The sequence below is a fragment of the Bufo gargarizans genome, chromosome 4 (assembly GCF_014858855.1).
Source record: "Bufo gargarizans isolate SCDJY-AF-19 chromosome 4, ASM1485885v1, whole genome shotgun sequence".
Lineage (NCBI taxonomy): Eukaryota > Metazoa > Chordata > Amphibia > Anura > Bufonidae > Bufo > Bufo gargarizans.
In genome coordinates this window covers 514251474-514271677 of record NC_058083.1, presented here as the reverse complement: position 1 = coordinate 514271677, position 20204 = coordinate 514251474, and the positions used below count along the sequence as shown (strand labels likewise).

Genomic DNA, 20204 nt, shown 5'->3' with positions numbered 1-20204 from the left:
TCAGTTCCCGAAAAAAATAGACAATGTCCTATTCTTGTCCACAATTGTGGACAAGATTAGGCATTTTCTACTATAGTGACGGTGATGTGCGGTCCGCAAAATGCGGAACGCACATTGCCGGTGTCCGTGTTTTGCGGATCCGCAAAACACATGCGAATGCGTGAATGGACTCTAACTCGAACAACCTCTGAAGAGATGGTTCCTTTCATATTTTTCTAACCCATAAAATATGAGGAAAATATGGGAAAAATATGAAGTCTATGGATTGGAGGTGACTTTAAGGTTATCTTCCTTCTTGCTAGGCTGTAGAAGAAATCTGGCAAAAATGTATGTCAAAAATCTTGATAAAATGAAGGTAAACTCCCTGGTATGCTATCTGGACCTCCTAGAAGGAGGATTTTAGCATTTTTGAAAAAACCCCATCAAAAACGCATGTGACCGCATGTGACCACATATGCGTTTTTTGTGCGTTTCTTATAATTATTACATCCGTATTGTTATTTATATGCTTTTAACATGTGTTTATAATTATTTTTTATATGGTGTTATATTGCATATTTGAATACTCTATGGATTGATGATATAATTCAGGAGCTGAAAGTGACTTTTGCTTTAAGAATAGGGTTTTATATGGCTCCTATAGAGATATAAAGGACAATAGGATGCCATATCGGGTTTTCATGATGTTCCAATTAGATCAGTCCCACACATGGCTGGTCTCTTGGGAAGGTATAAAATGTTGCAAAGTACTCACTGTCTTTACCACTGAGGAAGGGGTGTATACCCTGAAACGCGTCTGTGCCAGTTGGGACAGTGAGCCGTTCCCCAAGAAATCTGAATTTACGAGGAGGAAACAACTACAATCGGGGTGACTTTCGCATCTGGAGCACTACCCTGTCTCGAACTAGAGGCTGCATTTTTAAGAAGGATCGATTATCTCACTACTACTTCAGCCGAGGAGTCACATCAGACGTGACGTTCAAAACTCCATACCACGTGGGACGCCGCGTTTGGGTAAGATCGGCTGTGTTTGCGATCCATTATATCGAGCCAGTGACGGAACAGGGTAAGAGATTCCCTTCACGATTGTTAATATATCTGACTATTCGAATTTACTGGAGGATTTAAATCGGACAGTACACAATACGATTTTTCTGATACAGTCAGATCGTGTATGCGATTCATTTGGAGCCTGATACAGGCCTGAGTTAAGAACGAACTTTCCAAGTGTATAAAGACCCGGTGCAATTATTCTTATTGTGGGGACTGCTGATTATTCGCGAATACGAATTTTTGGACTTTCACGATTGTCTGGCTAATTTTTTCAGGGCCCTTTTCTATTGGGTATTCATTTAATTTTATTATATTTTATGGATGTTTTTAACATTGTGGTTGTTTGATGCATTGGCTTTTTATAATAGGATTAATAAAACTTAGCCATTATTCATTTGCTGTTTGTATTCCCTTATACGGCGTGCCCCTCATTTATCTACTATTTTCTCTGGTCTATTCGTGCGGTCTGGGTGGACCGAGAGGGGAGCACCCTTATCCATTCGGTCTATAGGTCGAGTCACTTGTTTACACTGGTTCTTCTTATTTATCTTCCTTCTTGTACCAACCAGCTGTGTGAAAAGGATCTGTCCTTTTCTTCTGAAGTTCGCTGCCCAGGAGCCACACAAACTGGGAAGATGCACTTTTTATGAGGTTTTGTCATGATAATATCAGAGTGATGGATGTATAACCTGGCAGGGGGTGCTCCTCTGTCCAGGAAGATTTTTTGGGCACGGAGGTGCTAATGACTCTGATCTGTGAGCTGTGCTAGCAAGGTGAATTACTTCTGGGTTTAAAAAAAAAAAAAGATTTTAACTCTTTGTGTGCAGGAGAGGGCTCTTGTGATTTTAAAACCGGACGCATTCGCGATTTCTTCGTATTGCTGAGATTGTGAAGTGACGCAACTAGGTCTATATGTATCCCCCTTATCCGCAGTGCAAGTATCTATCACAGCCTGGAAGAACTACTTAGGGATGTCAAATGACAAAAGGCACTATACCTGCCTCCACTATATCCGCAGCTTGTCTTACTGACCACATCCCAGGCTGGCTCTCCAGACCTGGACTGCCCGGGGCATAGGAGAAGCATGGGATATGATGGGCCCGGACAACATACTGTCTTTCTTCCATATACAGGTCCTTCTAAAAAAAATTGCATATTGTGATAAAGTTCATTATTTTCTGTAAAATATGAAGTCTATGGATTGGAGGTGACTTTAAGGTTATCTTCCTTCTTGCTAGGCTGTAGTAGAAATCTGGCAAAAATGTATGTCAAAAATCTTGATAAAATGAAGGTAAACTCCCTGGTATGCTATCTGGACCTCCTAAAAGGAGGATTTTAGCATTTAAAAAAAAAAAAACATCAAAAACGCATGTGACCGCATATGCGTTTTTTGTGCGTTTCTTATAATTATTACATCCGTATTGTTATTTATATGCTTTTAACATGTGTTTATCATTATTTTTTATATGTACAGATAAACATTAGACTTTCATATATTTTAGATTCATTGCACACCAACTGAAGTAGTTAAAGCCTTTTATTGTTTAAATATTGATGATTTTGGCATACAGCTCATGAAAACCCCAAATTCCTATCTCAAAAAATTAGCATATCATGAAAAGGTTCTCTAAATGAGCTATTAACCTAATCATCTGAATCAACTAATTAACTCTAAACACCTGCAAAAGATTCCTGAGGCTTTTAAAAACTCCCAGCCTGGTTCATTACTCAAAACCGCAATCATGGGTAAGACTGCCGACCTGACTGCTGTCCAGAAGGCCATCATTGACACCCTCAAGCAAGAGGGTAAGACACAGAAAGAAATTTCTGAACGAATAGGCTGTTCCCAGAGTGCTGTATCAAGGCACCTCAGTGGGAAGTCTGTGGGAAGGAAAAAGTGTGGCAGAAAACGCTGCACAACGAGAAGAGGTGACCGGACCCTGAGGAAGATTGTGGAGAAGGACCGATTCCAGACCTTGGGGGACCTGCGGAAGCAGTGGACTGAGTCTGGAGTAGAAACATCCAGAGCCACCGTGTACAGGCGAGTGCAGGAAATGGGCTACAGGTGCCGCATTCCCCAGGTCAAGCCACTTTTGAACCAGAAACAGCGGCAGGAGCGCCTGACCTGGGCTACAGAGAAGCAGCACTGGACTGTTGCTCAGTGGTCCAAAGTACTTTTTTCGGATGAAAGCAAATTTTGCATGTCATTTGGAAATAAGGTGCCAGAGTCTGGAGGAAGACTGGGGAGAGGGAAATGCCAAAATGCCTGAAGTCCAGTGTCAAGTACCCACAGTCAGTGATGGTCTGGGGTGCCATGTCAGCTGCTGGTGTTGGTCCACTGTGTTTTATCAAGGGCAGGGTCAATGCAGCCGCTATCAGGAGATTTTGGAGCACTTCATGCTTCCATCTGCTGAAAAGCTTTATGGAGATGAAGATTTCATTTTTCAGCACGACCTGGCACCTGCTCACAGTGCCAAAACCACTGGTAAATGGTTTACTGACCATGGTATTACTGTGCTCAATTGGCCTGACAACTCTCCTGACCTGAAGCCCATAGAGAATCTGTGGGATATTGGGAAGAGAAAGTTGAGAGACGCAAGACCCAACACTCTGGATGAGCTTAAGGCCGCTATCGAAGCATCCTGGGCCTCCATAACACCTCAGCAGTGCCACAGGCTGATTGCCTCCATGCCACGCCGCATTGAAGCAGTCATTTCTGCAAAAGGATTCCCGACCAAGTATTGAGTGCATAACTGAACATAATTATTTGAAGGTTGACTTTTTTTGTATTAAAAACACTTTTCTTTTATTGGTCGGATGAAATATGCTAATTTTTTGAGATAGGAATTTGGGGTTTTCATGAGCTGTATGCCAAAATCATCAATATTAAAACAATAAAAGGCTTGAACTACTTCAGTTGGTGTGTAATGAATCTAAAATATATGAAAGTCTAATGTTTATCAGTACATTACAGAAAATAATGAACTTTATCACAATATGCTAATTTTTTTAGAAGGACCTGTACATGAAACCTACCAAATTTCCCATAAGGAATTTTACAAATTCCTGCAGATTAGATCCTTACTGAGAAGAAAATAGGGAACCTCACTACACATTCCCAAAATAGCATTAAGATAGCTCCATGAAGGATTTCCCAAAAGAGGAGGTATATCCCTTTTTTACAACCTCCTAGTCCAGGGCAAGGAGTGGAACAAGCCACCTCCCTTGATAAAGTGGGAGACCTTCAACAATCCTTCTCAGCGGACCAATGGCATACTGCCTTCCGCACTGTTACCACGGCTTTCCGTTGTGTAACACATCAGGAAGCGATATTTAAACCAGTCTACGATGGTATTACACACCCACCAGACTTCACATAATGTTTCCTACCTCATCTCCTGACTGCTGGAGAAGTTGTGGAGGCAGGGGGTCTCTCCTTCACACATTATGGTCATGTCCTAAGATCTCTCCTTTGTGGAGCAGCGTCCAGAATCTGATAGCTGTTTTTATCCCCAACAGCTTAGTATTAACCCCAGAGGTGACACTTCTCTTCATTGGTATTAATTATATAGTGTGCTCGCGTAGAATAGTGGCCACTCATATACTTATGGCAACGGCAACTCCTACTCTGCCCAAAGTGATTGCCCTGGTGAATTCCACCTATATGTATGAAATTTTTTTCTGAATCTACACACAACAACCCTCCATGTTAAAATTCCACGCTATATGGACAGTATGGATGTCTAGCTGCTGGTATGTGACCTAGCTAACCCATTAATGGGAAACCAACCCCCTGGAGGCCCTTACGCTGATTGCCAGCAAGATCTTATACATTGGTACTCTATATATTTGGGAGCTGTTATCATTTACTTGGACACCCTTTACTTTTGTTTCTGTTTCTGTTCTTATTTACATATTTAACAGAATCCACACTGTGGGTCTTGGTTCACCCACTACCTCAGTGTTGACTTTATACATCACTGCCTGATCCTGGAGTAAACATATAAGGGTCCATTCACACGTCCGTTGCGGACCCATTCATTCCTATGGGGCAGCACGAAAAAAATAGAACATGTCCTCTATTCTTGTCCGCAATTGCGTACAAGAATAGGCATATTCTATAGTGCCGGCAATGTGCCGCCTGCAAAATGTGGAATGCACATTGCAGCTGTCCGTGTTTTGCAGATCCGTTGCGGACGTGTGAATGGAGCCTAAATGTAACTTCACCCTGTAATGCAACACCTGTGTGATCTGGATTACTCTGCTGATGTACTGGTATGAAACTGATGGATGATTGTAACTGCTTTATTGAAAAACAATAAAAAAAACTTCTTGGTTTAAAAATATATTTTTTGTGGGGACGTAAACCTATAACCATCTGTATAATAAGTCAGTTCTCTAACCGCTGAGTGTGACGCTTTGCGATCCACAGCGATACTAGGAAATCACAAATGCGCCATATTTCTCAATCACAAAGACAAAAGAGCCTTCACTAAGAATCTTCTCTTTCACTAAAGGAGTAACTCACAGATCAGAGGTACAATTAGCACCTTCTTGCCAAAGAATCTTCCTGCCCCATGCCAGGTTTAGGTACCCATCAATCTGGTATTCTCTTGACAGAACCTCATAAAAACTGTCTCTCTGCAGCCATAGTGTCTCCAATACCAGCAGGGGTCTCACACCTTTAGCCTGGGCAGCGAGCTTCAGAAGAAAAGGACAGATCCTTATCACACAGCTGGCTGGTACAGGAGGGAAAATGACCTGAAAGTCACCTCCAATCCATAAACTTCATATTCTTCCCATATTTTCCTAATATTTCATGGGTTATGGAAATGGGAAAGGAACCATCTTTTCAGAGATGGTTTTGGTTCTCCTAACCCACCTTCTAGGAAACCCGCGGACAAATCAGAGATTCCCGCTCTGAGATATAAAGGTTCTCGGGCACCCTGTATTATCTTCTAGTCGTATTTGTTATCAGATGATGCGTAAAATTGTACTGATTATCAATATCTACTATATTTCTTGATTGGACTTACGGGATATGGAGAAATGGGCAAAGCAAAGATGCTGCCAGGTTTTCTCCCTATGGGGCAAAGGACTGCCCCTGTTCCAATTACCCAAGGCTGGACCTGAACGTGTCATAACCACTCCCCGCTTCAGAGTAGGTAAAAACAGTGACACACTCAGGTCCTGGGTCCTTCACCTACCATCTGACGTCGTCTAACATCTCGACCGCCCGCAGGGACACGGGCACCCCACCATCTTGGATTATTATTTCAAAGACTTTGCCTATTACTGGACACTACCACGGTAATTCTGAACTTACAGACATTCTATTCCCTTCCACCTCTAACTATTTCTATCCAAACCAATCTGTTCACCTGGCAGGTATATTTATCTGTCAGCTTTAATATATATATTTTTGTGTGTAGTTTTAGAATAAAAACTAACGATTTCATCGTTCCAGTTTTGCCCTTGTTACTTGATGACCTGATCTATGCTAAGAGCTCTGTCCTCAGAAGACATACTACCAAATTGTGTTATTTTTATAAATTGTTAATGTACTAGCTAGGTTGCAAATAACCGTTTCGTCCCTTTAGGATTAGCTAGCCGGGGTCTCTTCGCCCCGATTCAATACGAAGAGTGGTGGCAGCAAATTAATTTGATTTCCAGCGTGAAATCAGTCATTTTATTTTTACCGATTGTACATACAATCGTGATTGCATCCTTTCTGGGCCCACCAACCAATCTTAAACGTCTTCTGTGCTCACAGTGGATTCGCCTCCAGGAGTCTCTAGTTGACGAGACCTGTATGGCAACTGTGGCATAGTACGACGGGATTGGCGGGTGGTCGTCACATTGTTGGCAGCTAGTGGGATAGCAGAACCCAAAACCAGGCAGAAGTCAGCTTTTGGGAGATCAGAGCACAAAGAACTGACAAGTGCAGCTTTTTGCGCAATCATAACAATAGGACAGTGGTTACTTAGTATCCTGTCCTGCGGAACTTGAGTTCCGGGTGCAAAACGGTACACATTGATAGGAATAGATTGGTTTACATTTTCCACCTTTTCCTTGCTATATCCTATTCTTTTTCTCTTCTTTTCTGAATGTCTGATTCAGTTCCAAATTACCTAAGTTGGTCTGTCGCCGACTTACAAGCCGTGTGTGAGTCGCAAGGCATTGCCATTCTGAACAAAAATCGATCACAGCTGATCAAAGCTTTGACGGAGAGAGACGGCCAAGCGATGGAGGATTCCAATCCCGTGCGGGAGGCTTCGCTGCCCCTTCGTTCAACGTCACCCAGCATCGCCAGCTATGGGAGTGCTGATGTTGCTACTTTAGCTCCGGGTGATGTGGATACCCTGGATTACGCTATGTCCACAGCTCCTGCTAACCCTCAGCAAGGAACAAGCAGCTCTGGACTGAACTTCACTGCCTTGGGCCCTATGAGCCAGCAGTTGATACCAGGCCTGACTGGCGCGGATTTACGTTTTTACCTGGAGATACAGCAACAGCAGCAAAGAGAGGAGCGGCAGTTCCAGCTTCAGAGAGAAGTGCTGCAGCACCAGCGTGCACTAGAACTGGCCCAAGTGAGACAGGCCGAGCGGTCTGCCTCTCCTAACACTCCTGCTGCAGGAGGCATTCCTCTACCCGGGGTCCCCAAAGCAAGGTTTCCAGTTATGGAGAAAAACGGGGACATTGATTTATATTTACGCTCGTTTGAGAGAGCGTGCCGCCAGTTCTGCATCCCTGAGGATCAGTGGGCTCTACACCTGACGCCTCAGCTGACTGGTAAAGCGCTGGATGCTTTTGCGGAACTACCCACAGACCAAGATTGCGATTATCAGACTATCAAGGATGCCATAATTGCTAAGTTCCAGTTAACCCCTGAGGTTTACCGGAGAAAGTTCCGTGCCATCCTGAAAGGATCCACAGACTCTTACGCGGATGTGGCTAGCCGCTTATGCACCACATTCCGCCAATGGACTAGAATTCTTAAAGAAAAGACTTATGCTACCCTTGAGGATTTGATGATCCATGACCAACTCCTTGCGATATGCCCTACAGATGTGAGACAGTTTGTGCTGGAGCGCAAGCCCCAGTCTGTGAAAGAAGCTGCTGAGCTGGCAGACATGTTTGTCGCAACCCGGGTACCGGACATTCGCAAACCTGTGATGACGGACATCCGCAGGCCGGTGGTATCAGACATCCGCAAACCCCTGGTACCTGACAGCCGCAAAACTCCAGTACCCAACCAGGACAGAGCCATGTCCCAGAACTGGAGAGAAGGCAGGCCCACTGGCCCTGTGAACCGTGAGACAACCAGGCCCTGGTGTGAGCTGTGTCGCAGGCCCGGTCACACCAAGCAAACCTGTTACGCAGGGAAGCCGGCCCAACCTCCTAGCATCGCGACGACGCCAAGCCCTAAGGGGGCCAACGCTTCCTCACCTACCTCATCTGCTGTATTGCTGGTCGGAGGACCCGAGGTGCACCGCGGATCCCAGAATCACCAGCCTGTCACTGTGAACGGCCAGACTGTCATCGGATTCCGTGATACCGGTGCAGATGTAACCTTGGTCCGTTCACATCTTGTTACGGAGAAGGATATCCTTCCAGGAAAGTACCTCGCTCTGACCGGAGTTGGGGGCACTCGCACTCATGTGGCCCAAGCCCAAGTCACCATTGATTGGGGAATGGGACGGCAAAAGCGAGTTGTTGGGGTCCTGGATGATATTCCCGTTGCCACAGTGCTTGGCACTGATTTGGGCACCCTTGTTTCCCATTACGAATACCCTGCAAGCGCGCAGGAGGCCCAAGCAGGACTCCCTGACCAAAACCAGGTACTGTACAGCCCTTTGGGGAAACAGGGAGACGGGGACACCTTGCCTGCTATTTCTACTGTCCCTAACGCACCTAGGGAGGTATCAGATTTAAATGTACAAGCAACCGAATGTCATTTGCCTACTTCTGCACCTGTCATTGTTGATCCGAATGCGTGTGTTAGTGTTAGCAATGGTGATATAAATGATGCTGTACCTGTTCTGGCCATTACACGTTCTATGGCCAGCCGCCTGAACTCAGAACCGACCGAAGGGACCCCCTCGGGCGATTCTGACCCTCAGGTGGATAACAATGCGAGAAAGACCTTTTCATGTGATGATGATGATGATTGTGTCACTGCGCTGGTAGACGCTTCCAGTGTCGCCAGTAACCTGGGCTCAGATGGGGCTGCGGGGACAGAACCAGCCGTCCCTCCACCCACCTCTGACCCCAGCATTGAAGGTAACTCTCCACAGCTGACCTCATACGTCACTGGTCAGCTGGAGGAGACCGGTGGCGCTGCATTCGTGCAGGCCTTAAAGGGTGACCCTAGTCTGGGGGCACTTAGGGCCCGAGCCTGGCCAGCCTCCAGGTGAGGGCACTCCATATAAAATCTATTGGGAGAACGACCGACTGTACTGTGAAGCTGTACAGCCTACAAAAGGTGGCGCAGGTGAGAACACGAGACAGCTGGTACTCCCTAGGGAATTTCGGGCACAGGTGCTCAAAGCAGCCCACGACATTCCACTTGCAGGACATTTGGGTATCAGAAAGACCCACAAACGTGTTCAGAACCATTTTTACTGGCCCACGATGGGAACGGACATAACGAAGTACTGCCGATCGTGTACCACTTGCCAGAGGGTTAAGAAGGCTGGAGGACCCCGCAAAGCTCCTTTGCAGCCACTGCCCGTGATCACAGAGCCCTTCCAGGCGAGTGGCAGTGGATATAATTGGTCCCCTTCCCATTCCTAGCAGTTCTGGCAAGCGCTACATCTTAACGGTCGTGGACTATGCCACCCGTTACCCAGAGGCAGTAGCACTGTCTTCCCTTAGGTCGGCCACGGTGGCAGGACGCCTTGATCGGGATTTTCTCGCGTGTAGGTTTCCCCGCCGAGATGATCTCTGATCAGGGCTCCTGCTTCATGTCGGAGCTAATGGAAGCCCTCTGTGAGAGGATGCAAATCAAGCACACCACTTCCAGTGCGTATCACCCGCAAACCAACGGCCTTTGCGAACGTTTCAACGGAACGTTAAAGCAAATGCTGGCCACGTTCGTGGAATCGCAGGGGAAGGACTGGGAGCGGCACCTGCCTCATTTGCTGTTCGCTTACAGAGAAGTGCCACAGGAGTCCACTGGGTTCTCGCCCTTTGAACTCCTATATGGACGAGACGTCCGAGGGCCCTTAAAACTGATTCGGGAGACCTGGGAGGGAAAAGGTGACCCCTCAGAAGTCTCTGTGGTTGAATATGTCCTAAAATTTCGGGACAAGATGGAGTCCCTCATGACCATAGTGACGGGAAACCTTGCAAAGGCACAGGCCAAACAGAAGGCTTGGTATGATCAGCATGCCAGAGAGCGGTCATACGCAGCAGGTCAGAAGGTATACGCCCTACTCCCTGTCAGGCAGAACAAATTGCAGGCTGCCTGGGACGGGCCATACACCATTCTGAAACAGGTGAACCCAGTCACTTACCTAGTGAGTCTCGGGGGTAAGCGACAGAAACTGTTCCACGTGAACATGTTAAAAGCACACGAGGAAAGGGAGCAGTATGTATTAGCAGTGTGTAGCCAGCTAGAACCCGAAGAGCCAGATCCACTGATAGACTTGCTAGCAGAGCTACGAGACGTGGCAGATGATTGGAACATCAACCCCCACCTCTCGTACCCACAGAAGCTTCAGCTCACCACTCTCCTGAGTGCGCACAGCGCCACATTCTCAGGCATCCCTGGCCAAACCAACCTAGCAGCTCACCGAGTTGATACAGGGACCCACAAGCCCTTACGGCAGGGCCCCTATCGCACCTCACCCGAAGTGCAGGCTGAAATCAAACGAGAGATTGATGAGATGCTACAGTTAATGGTCATCCAGAAATCCTCTAGTCCATGGGCCGCCCCGGTTGTTTTAGTCCCCAAAAAGGACAAGACAACCCGGTTCTGTGTCGACTATCGGAGACTGAATGACATCACCATAACCGATGCGTATCCCATGCCTCGAATTGATGAATTGCTGGATCAGCTGGCGTCCGCCAGCTATCTAACAATCATGGACTTGAGCCGTGGATACTGGCAGATTCCGCTTGCGCCAGAGGCGAGAGCGAAATCCGCATTCATCACCCCTTTTGGCCTCTATGAGTTTACTCGTATGCCCTTTGGGATGAAGAATGCGCCCGCCACCTTTCAGCGGGCCATGAATGAACTGTTGGAAGGAATGCAAGGTTATGCCCTAGCCTATCTGGACGATATAGCCATATATAGTCCAACCTGGGAAGATCACCTTGATCATCTGTCACAGGTATTGGGAAGACTGTCCGCTGCCAATCTGACCATTAAGCCCAACAAATGTCAGATTGCCATGACAGAGGTTCAGTACTTAGGACACAGAGTAGGCAGCCAGACCCTGAAACCTCAGATAGGGAAGGTCGATGCCATTGTAGCATGGCCACGGCCTAACACCAAAAAACAAATACAGGCATTTCTGGGAACGGCAGGGTACTATAGGAAGTTTGTTCCATCCTATAGTACTCTGGCTAAACCGCTGACCGATGCAACGGGCAAAAAACAACCCAACACGGTCACATGGAACTCGGAACTAGAACAGGCATTTCGGGCCCTGAAGGAAGCGCTAGCTAGCGCTCCTGTCCTTCAAGCTCCCGACTTCTCCCGTCAGTTCCTAGTACAAACTGACGCCTCAGACCACGGTCTGGGAGCCGTCCTTAGTCAGGTGGACGCAACCGGGCATGAGCACCCTGTCCTCTACCTGAGCCGAAAACTACTCCCGCGGGAAACCGCATACTGCACCACTGAGAAAGAGTGCCTAGCGATCGTATGGGCCCTACAGAAACTTCAATCGTACCTATACGGACGATCCTTCATGGTCATCACAGATCACAACCCTCTCAGCTGGCTGAAACGTACTTCTGGTACCAACGGAAAACTTCTCCGCTGGAGCTTAGCGCTCCAACAGTACGATTTCACGATTCAGCACAAACCGGGAAGTCGCCATCAGAATGCTGACGGACTTTCCCGCTGTAACTAGCTCAAATAGGGAGTTGGGATTGCTTCAGTCCCAGTCTTGCTGACCACTCCTTCCCCAATCTTCCAAAGGGGGGAGGTGTGACGCTTTGCGATCCACAGCGATACTAGGAAATCACAAATGCGCCATATTTCTCAATCACAAAGACAAAAGAGCCTTCACTAAGAATCTTCTCTTTCACTAAAGGAGTAACTCACAGATCAGAGGTACAATTAGCACCTTCTTGCCAAAGAATCTTCCTGCCCCATGCCAGGTTTAGGTACCCATCAATCTGGTATTCTCTTGACAGAACCTCATAAAAACTGTCTCTCTGCAGCCATAGTGTCTCCAATACCAGCAGGGGTCTCACACCTTTAGCCTGGGCAGCGAGCTTCAGAAGAAAAGGACAGATCCTTATCACACAGCTGGCTGGTACAGGAGGGAAAATGACCTGAAAGTCACCTCCAATCCATAAACTTCATATTCTTCCCATATTTTCCTAATATTTCATGGGTTATGGAAATGGGAAAGGAACCATCTTTTCAGAGATGGTTTTGGATCTCCTAACCCACCTTCTAGGAAACCCGCGGACAAATCAGAGATTCCCGCTCTGAGATATAAAGGTTCTCGGGCACCCGGTATTATCTTCTAGTCGTATTTGTTATCAGATGATGCGTAAAATTGTACTGATTATCAATATCTACTATATTTCTTGATTGGACTTACGGGATATGGAGAAATGGGCAAAGCAAAGATGCTGCCAGGTTTTCTCCCTATGGGGCAAAGGACTGCCCCTGTTCCAATTACCCAAGGCTGGACCTGAACGTGTCATAACCACTCCCCGCTTCAGAGTAGGTAAAAACAGTGACACACTCAGGTCCTGGGTCCTTCACCTACCATCTGACGTCGTCTAACATCTCGACCGCCCGCAGGGACACGGGCACCCCACCATCTTGGATTATTATTTCAAAGACTTTGCCTATTACTGGACACTACCACGGTAATTCTGAACTTACAGACATTCTATTCCCTTCCACCTCTAACTATTTCTATCCAAACCAATCTGTTCACCTGGCAGGTATATTTATCTGTCAGCTTTAATATATATATTTTGTGTGTAGTTTTAGAATAAAAACTAACGATTTCATCGTTCCAGTTTTGCCCTTGTTACTTGATGACCTGATCTATGCTAAGAGCTCTGTCCTCAGAAGACATACTACCAAATTGTGTTATTTTTATAAATTGTTAATGTACTAGCTAGGTTGCAAATAACCGTTTCGTCCCTTTAGGATTAGCTAGCCGGGGTCTCTTCGCCCCGATTCAATACGAAGAGTGGTGGCAGCAAATTAATTTGATTTCCAGCGTGAAATCAGTCATTTTATTTTTACCGATTGTACATACAATCGTGATTGCATCCTTTCTGGGCCCACCAACCAATCTTAAACGTCTTCTGTGCTCACAGTGGATTCGCCTCCAGGAGTCTCTAGTTGACGAGACCTGTATGGCAACTGTGGCATAGTACGACGGGATTGGCGGGTGGTCGTCACACTGAGTAATAGAGCTTCACATTTAAAGATGGGAAATGTTTTCCAGTAAAAAAGCTGAGTAGACTGTTCCCTCATAGTATGTATTCATATATAGTAGAAATATCATTTTATATTTTTTGGTGAGTGCAAAAAATTTGATGGCACATATTAAATTACAATTAACACAAAACCGTCCGTTATAGGAGAACAATTAAAATAATGGAAGTGCCGGTGTTACAGGGCTGAGATTCAGTCCTGTTTTGATATTTAAGGACCAGGCCATTTTTTGCAAATCTGACATATGTCACTTTATGTGGTGATAACTTCAAAACGCTTTTACTTATCCAGGCCATTCTGAGATTGTTTTCTCTTCACGTATTGTACTTCACGACAGTGGTAAAATTGAGTCAAAACAAATATTTTTATTTATAAAAAAAATACCAAATTGACAAAACATTTGGAAAAATTAGCAAATTTTCAAATTTCAATTTCTCTACTTTTATAATAGATAGTAATACCTCCAAAAATAGTTATTACTTTACATTTCCCATATGTCTACTACATGTTTGGATCATTTTGTTAATGCCATTTTATTTTTTGGGGGACGTTAGCTTAGGAGTTTGTTTAGAAGCAAATCTTGAAATTTTTCTGAAAATTTCCAAAACCCACTTTTTAAGGACCAGTTCAGGTCTGAAGTCACTTTGTGAGGCTTACATAATAGAAACCACCCAAAAATGACCCCATTTTAGAAACTACACCCCTTAAGGTATTAAAAACTGATTTTACAAACTTAGTTAACCCTTTAGGTGTTCCATAAGAATTAATGGAAAATGGAGATGAAATTTCAGAATTTCACTTTTTGGGCAGATTTTCAATTTTAAGCAATTTTTTTCCACTACCAAAGCAATGGTTAACAGCCAAACAAAACTCAATATTTATTGCCCTGATTCTGTAGTTTACAGAAACACGCTATATGTGGTCGGAAACTGCTGTACGGGCACACGGCATTGCGCAGAAGGAAAGGAACGCCATATGGTTTTTGGAAAGCAGATTTCACTGGGATAATTTTAAGCTGCCATATCACATTTGATGACCCCCTAATGCACTGCTAGAGTAGAAACTCCCCAAAAAGTGACCCCATTTTAGAAACTACACCCCTCAAGGTATACAAAACTGACTTTACAAACTTTGTTAACTCTTTAGGTGTTCAACAAGAATTAATGGAAAATAGAGATGAAATTTCAGAATTTCACTTTTTTGGCAGATTTAAATTTTTTTCCAGTTACAAAGCAAGGTTAACAGCCAAACAAAACACATGATTCTGTAGTTTACAGAAACACCCCATATGTGGTCATAAACTGCTGTACAGGTACACGGCATTGCGCAGGAGGAAAGGAACGCCATATGGTTTTTGGAAGGCAGATTTTGCTGGACTGTTTTTTTACACCATGTCCCATTTGAAGCCCCCCTGATGCACCCCTAGAGTAGAAACTCCAAAAAAGTGACCCAATTTTGGAAACTACGGGGTAAGGTGGCAGTTTTTTTGGTACTATTTTAGGGTACATATGATTTTTGGTTGCTCTATATTACACTTTTTGTGAGTCAAGGTAACAAAAAATAGCTGTTTTGGCCAGTTTTATATTTTTTGTTATTTACAACATTCATCTGACAGGTTAGATCATGTGGTATTTTTATAGAGCAGGTTTTTACGGACGCGACAATACTAAATATGACTACTTTTTTGGGTTGTTTGTTTCAGTTTTACATAAAGCATTTTTGAAACAAAAAATTATTTTTAGTGTCTACATTCTGAAAGCCGTATTTTTTTTTTGGGGTGACTGTCTTGTGTAGGGGCTCATTTCTTTCGGGATGAGATGACGGTTTGATTGGTACTATTATAGGGTGCATATGACTTTTTGATCGCTTGCTATTACACAATTGCTTTTTTGACACCGGTTTTCTTTGATTGTTTTTAAGGTATTCACCTGGGGGGTTTAGGTCATGTGATATTTTTATACAGCAGGTTATTACGGATGCGGCAATACCTAATATGTAAACTTTTTTATTTATGTAAGTTTTACACAATTATATTATTTTTTAAACAAAAAAAATCATGTTTTAGCGTCTCCATAGTCTGAGGGCCATAGTTTTTTCAGTTTTTGGGTGATTGTCTTGGGTAGGGTATCATTTTTGTGGGATGAGATGACGGTTTGATTGGCACTATTTTGGGGTGCGTATGACTTTTTGTTTGCTTGCTATCACACTTTTTGTGATGTAAGGTGACAAAACATGGCTTTTTTTACACAGTTTTTTTTTTTTTTTTACGGTATTCACCTGAGAGGTTAGATCACGTGATATTTTTATAGAGCAGGTTCTTACGGACGCGGCGATACCTTATATGTCTACTTATTTTTATTTATGTAAGTTTTACACAATAATATAATTTTTTTATATTTTTTGGGTGATTGTCTTAGGTAGGGGCTCATTTGTGCGATATGAGGTGACGGTTAGATTGTTACTATTTTGGGGGGTATATGTCTTTTTGATCGCTTGGTGTTGCTCGTTTAGTGATGTAAGGTGACAAAAAAATAGTTTATTCAGCAGTTTTTATAAAAAAATTTGATGGTGTTCAACTGAGGGATTAGGTCATGTGATATTTTTATAGCGCCGGTCGATATGGACACGGCGATACCTAATATGTCTGCTTTTCTTTTTTCCCCTAATTTTTTCCCCCTTTATTTTGGCAAAAGGATATTTTTATTAATTTTTTTACTTGAAACTTTTACTTTTTGGGGGGAAAACTTTATTTTTGTAACTTTTTTCACTTTATTTTTTTGTCCCACTCTGGGACTTCAACTTTTGGGGGTCTGATCCCCTTTACAATGCATGGCAATACTTCTGTATTGTCATGCATTGGCTTTAAGTGTATTACACACTGTAATACACTTACAGCTTCCTGTTACGGAAGGCAACCACGATGCCTAAGGAAGGCATTGTGCGGCCTTCCATGCCATCAGGTCCTCGTCACAGCAGCATGGGGACTCGGCTGCTTCCTCCCTGCACGGACATCGCACGTGCCGCGGTCAACGCTGACCACGGCTCTGCAGGGGTTAATGCGCCGGTATTGGTGATTTCACTGATGCCGGCACATGCAGCAGGGGTCCAACTATCAGCGACTGCCGGACCCCTGCCGCGGATCAAGCGTGCGCAGCTCCTGCACCCGCCCGATCACCATGACATACATGTACTTCTCTGGTCCTTAAGTCACGGCCATGTACGTCATGGGTCCTTAAGGGGTTAATAAAGAATCCAGGTTTATAGCTATTCTGTCATTCATTTACAAGCTCTTCCACTAAGGCCAGTTTCACATGACCGAGTTCATTGTGGAAAAACAAGCTCTGTGTGACATGGGCGTAACTACCATAGCGGCAGACTGTGGGACTGCTATGGGGCCCAGGGCAAGAGGGGGCCCAGTCCTAGTTTGCATTATCTCCTCTTCTACTGGAGGTGAAAACTTGGTCAGGACTCTACTCTCTAAGTCTAAAGGAACAACTTTCAGCAAACGAGGCAGTGGAAAAAATGGCCCAAGAGTCATTGAAAGGGGTTTAGGTGGAAACGCTTCTGCCCTGTGTGGGGGGCCCAGTTTGATCCTTGCTATGGGGCCCTTACTTCTCTATGTACGCCACTGCCATGTGGGAATGTGATTTCTCATCCTGGACTCTGTTCTTGTAACAGAACCTCTTGGCATTATAATGATTTATAATGCTGCGTGTCTCTGCCTGGCATGAGCTGCAATGATTTGTACTGACAGCATTATGTCAGTACGATTCATTACAGCTGATCTCGGGCAAAGACACACAGCATTAGGGCTCTTTCACACGAGCGGATCCCGTGCGGGTAATCCGCTGCGTGAAAGACAGCCAAGCCCCGTTCCAGACAGCAGAGACACAGAGCATTAATATGATTGATAATGCTCTGTGCCTCTCTGTGATCTTTTTACTACAAAATCACAGTGAGATAAAGTTGTCATCGTGATTTTTGTAGTAAAAAGATCACAGAGCGGCACAGAGCATTATCAATCATGTTAATGCTCCGTGTCTCTGCTGTCCAGAACAGGGCTTGGTTGTCTTTCACGCAGCGGATTACCCGCACAGGATCTGCTCGTGTGAAAGAGCCCTTATAGATCATTATAATACCACGAGGTCCTGTTACAAGAGCAGAGTCCAGGATGGGAAATCACGCTCTCGCACAGAGCTTGTTTCTTGCAGTGAAGTCGCTTATCTGTGCTTGGCCTAAATGTAATGCATGTGTTCTTGGGTTCTAAGTTATAAAAAAAAAACTACTGCTTGAAACAAAGTAAATGACCCTGTGCTGTAATCATGGGATGTCACTAGTTCACAACGTTTATATAAGTTTCTGTGAAACATGTAGATTCCAGTCATTAATAAATATTTGCATTTTGATCCTATGTCACCTTATTCTTTAGCTCAGTGGTGCCCAACCATTTTTCGTCTGAGGGCCGCACTAGACTTGGTATAAATTTTGCGGGCCGGAACCAGGTAGCTTTGCCAGAAAGAAATGCAAACACTGTGAGGGGGCACGTGTGAGCATTACTACTGTGAGGAGGGCACATATCTGTCATAACTACTGTGAGGGGCACATATCAGGGTATAACTACTGTGAGGGGGCACATGTGAGCATTACTACTGTGAAGAGGGCACATATCTGGCATAACTACTGTGAGGGGCACATATCAGGGTATAACTACTGTGAGGAGGGCACATATCCAGGCATAACTACTGTGAGGGGGCACGAGTGAGCATAACTACTGTGAAGAGGGCACATATCTGGCATAACTACTTGTGAGGGGGCACATATCTGGGCATAACTACTGTGAGGGGGCACATATCAGGGTATAACTACTGTGAGGAGGGCACATATCAGGCATAACTACTGTGAAGAGGGCACATATCTGGGCATAACAACTGTGAGGGGGCACACAGGAATTAGCTAGTATTGTCAGTTGCGTATGATTTTGGTGCATTTCCTCAGTGATTTGTGTGTATATATATTTTTTCATCTGCACAATGTATCATTTTGTGTAAAGATGTTCTTGTGGTGCATGCGGTCTGCATCGGCATCCTCCATTGTATGCATTTTTTGCTGGGGATTGCTGTTGTCTGCGGACCGCATGCAGAGCTATAGACGCGCTACAGTGTCTGGGTTTGGAGCATTTCCACCCACTTAGGCCACTTTTATTTGTGAGTTTTTGGCACATATCTGGGCATAACTACTGTGAGGGGGCATGTTTGAGCTTTACGTCTGTGAAGAGGGCACATATCTTGGCATTATTACTGTGAGGGGGCACATATCTGGGCATAACTACTGTGAGGAGGCATGTGTGAGCATTACGTCTGTGAAGAGGGCACATATCTTGGCATTATTACTGTGAGGGGGCATGTGATGTATACATGTGTGTAATGTATGTAGTGAAGTATATGATGATCACACTGCACTACATACATTACACACATGTATACATCACATACTGCGCTGTCACCTTCTTCTGCAGGTCTACCTTGATGTCTGGTCTTTAGGCTTCAGTCAGATCCTCCACCAACATGCTTGCGCTGTGTGCCCGACACCACCAGAAGCTGGCCCTTCCTCCTTTCATCTCCCACCGGCCTCTCCTACAGCCTGGCGCTCTATCGCTCCAGTGCCCGCCCAATCTTAACAATCAGGGGCGTAGCTAGAAATGACTGGGCCCCATAGCCCAAAAATTTATGGGCCCCCCCTCCCGGACCTCCCACCCCTTCCAGAGTTCCCACTCAAACACCCCTCCAGGACCTCACATCCCAACATCCCTCCCTAGATCCCCCTTCGGTGTCGTCCACAGATATCCCCCCCTTCAGTGTCGTCCACAGATATCCCCCCCTTCAGTGTCGTCCACAGATATCCCCCCCTTCAGTGTCGTCCACAGATATCCCCCCCTTCAGTGTCGTCCACAGATATCCCCCCCTTCAGTGTCGTCCACAGATATCCCCCCCTTCAGTGTCGTCCACAGATATCCCCCCCCACCCAGAGCCGCTTCCTAGCTAATTTATTCACTGCACAGCGCCGTAATCTTGCACTGGCAGAGGCCAGGAAGACAGTGCACGTGCACTTCGATGCCTCTGCCATTGCGCCTGTGCGAGATTACAGCGCTTCTCTTCAATTTCACAGAGGCAAGTGCAGTGAATAAATTAGCTAGGAGGCGGCGCTGGGCAGGGAGATTGCAGGTACAGGCAGCATCGCTTTGCTGCCTGTGCCGTTCGCAGCGTGTCCTGCGCTAGTGCGCTGATAAAGTCCGATCACTGCGCGGGTCGCATAACACGGCTTCGCGGGCCGCATTTGGTAGGTTGGGCATCACTGCTTTAGCTGATAAGACATTGCCAGAACCTACAGAGTTAAGAGAGAGCTGGTAGTCACTGGGGTACATTTACTATAGTGTTCGCATCCTTTTTTCGTTCAAAAATGCTGTTTTAGACAGTCACATTTTATTAGTGGCATTTAATACTGAAATTGCTTC

General features: G+C 45.2%; 1 protein-coding gene across 2 annotated transcripts in view; it reads right to left on the bottom strand.

Moving 5' to 3' along the window:
* LOC122934328 (gastrula zinc finger protein XlCGF57.1-like) overlaps positions 1-20204 on the bottom strand; it is a 101374-nt gene that overhangs the window by 41338 nt on the left and 39832 nt on the right. The window lies entirely within an intron of this gene.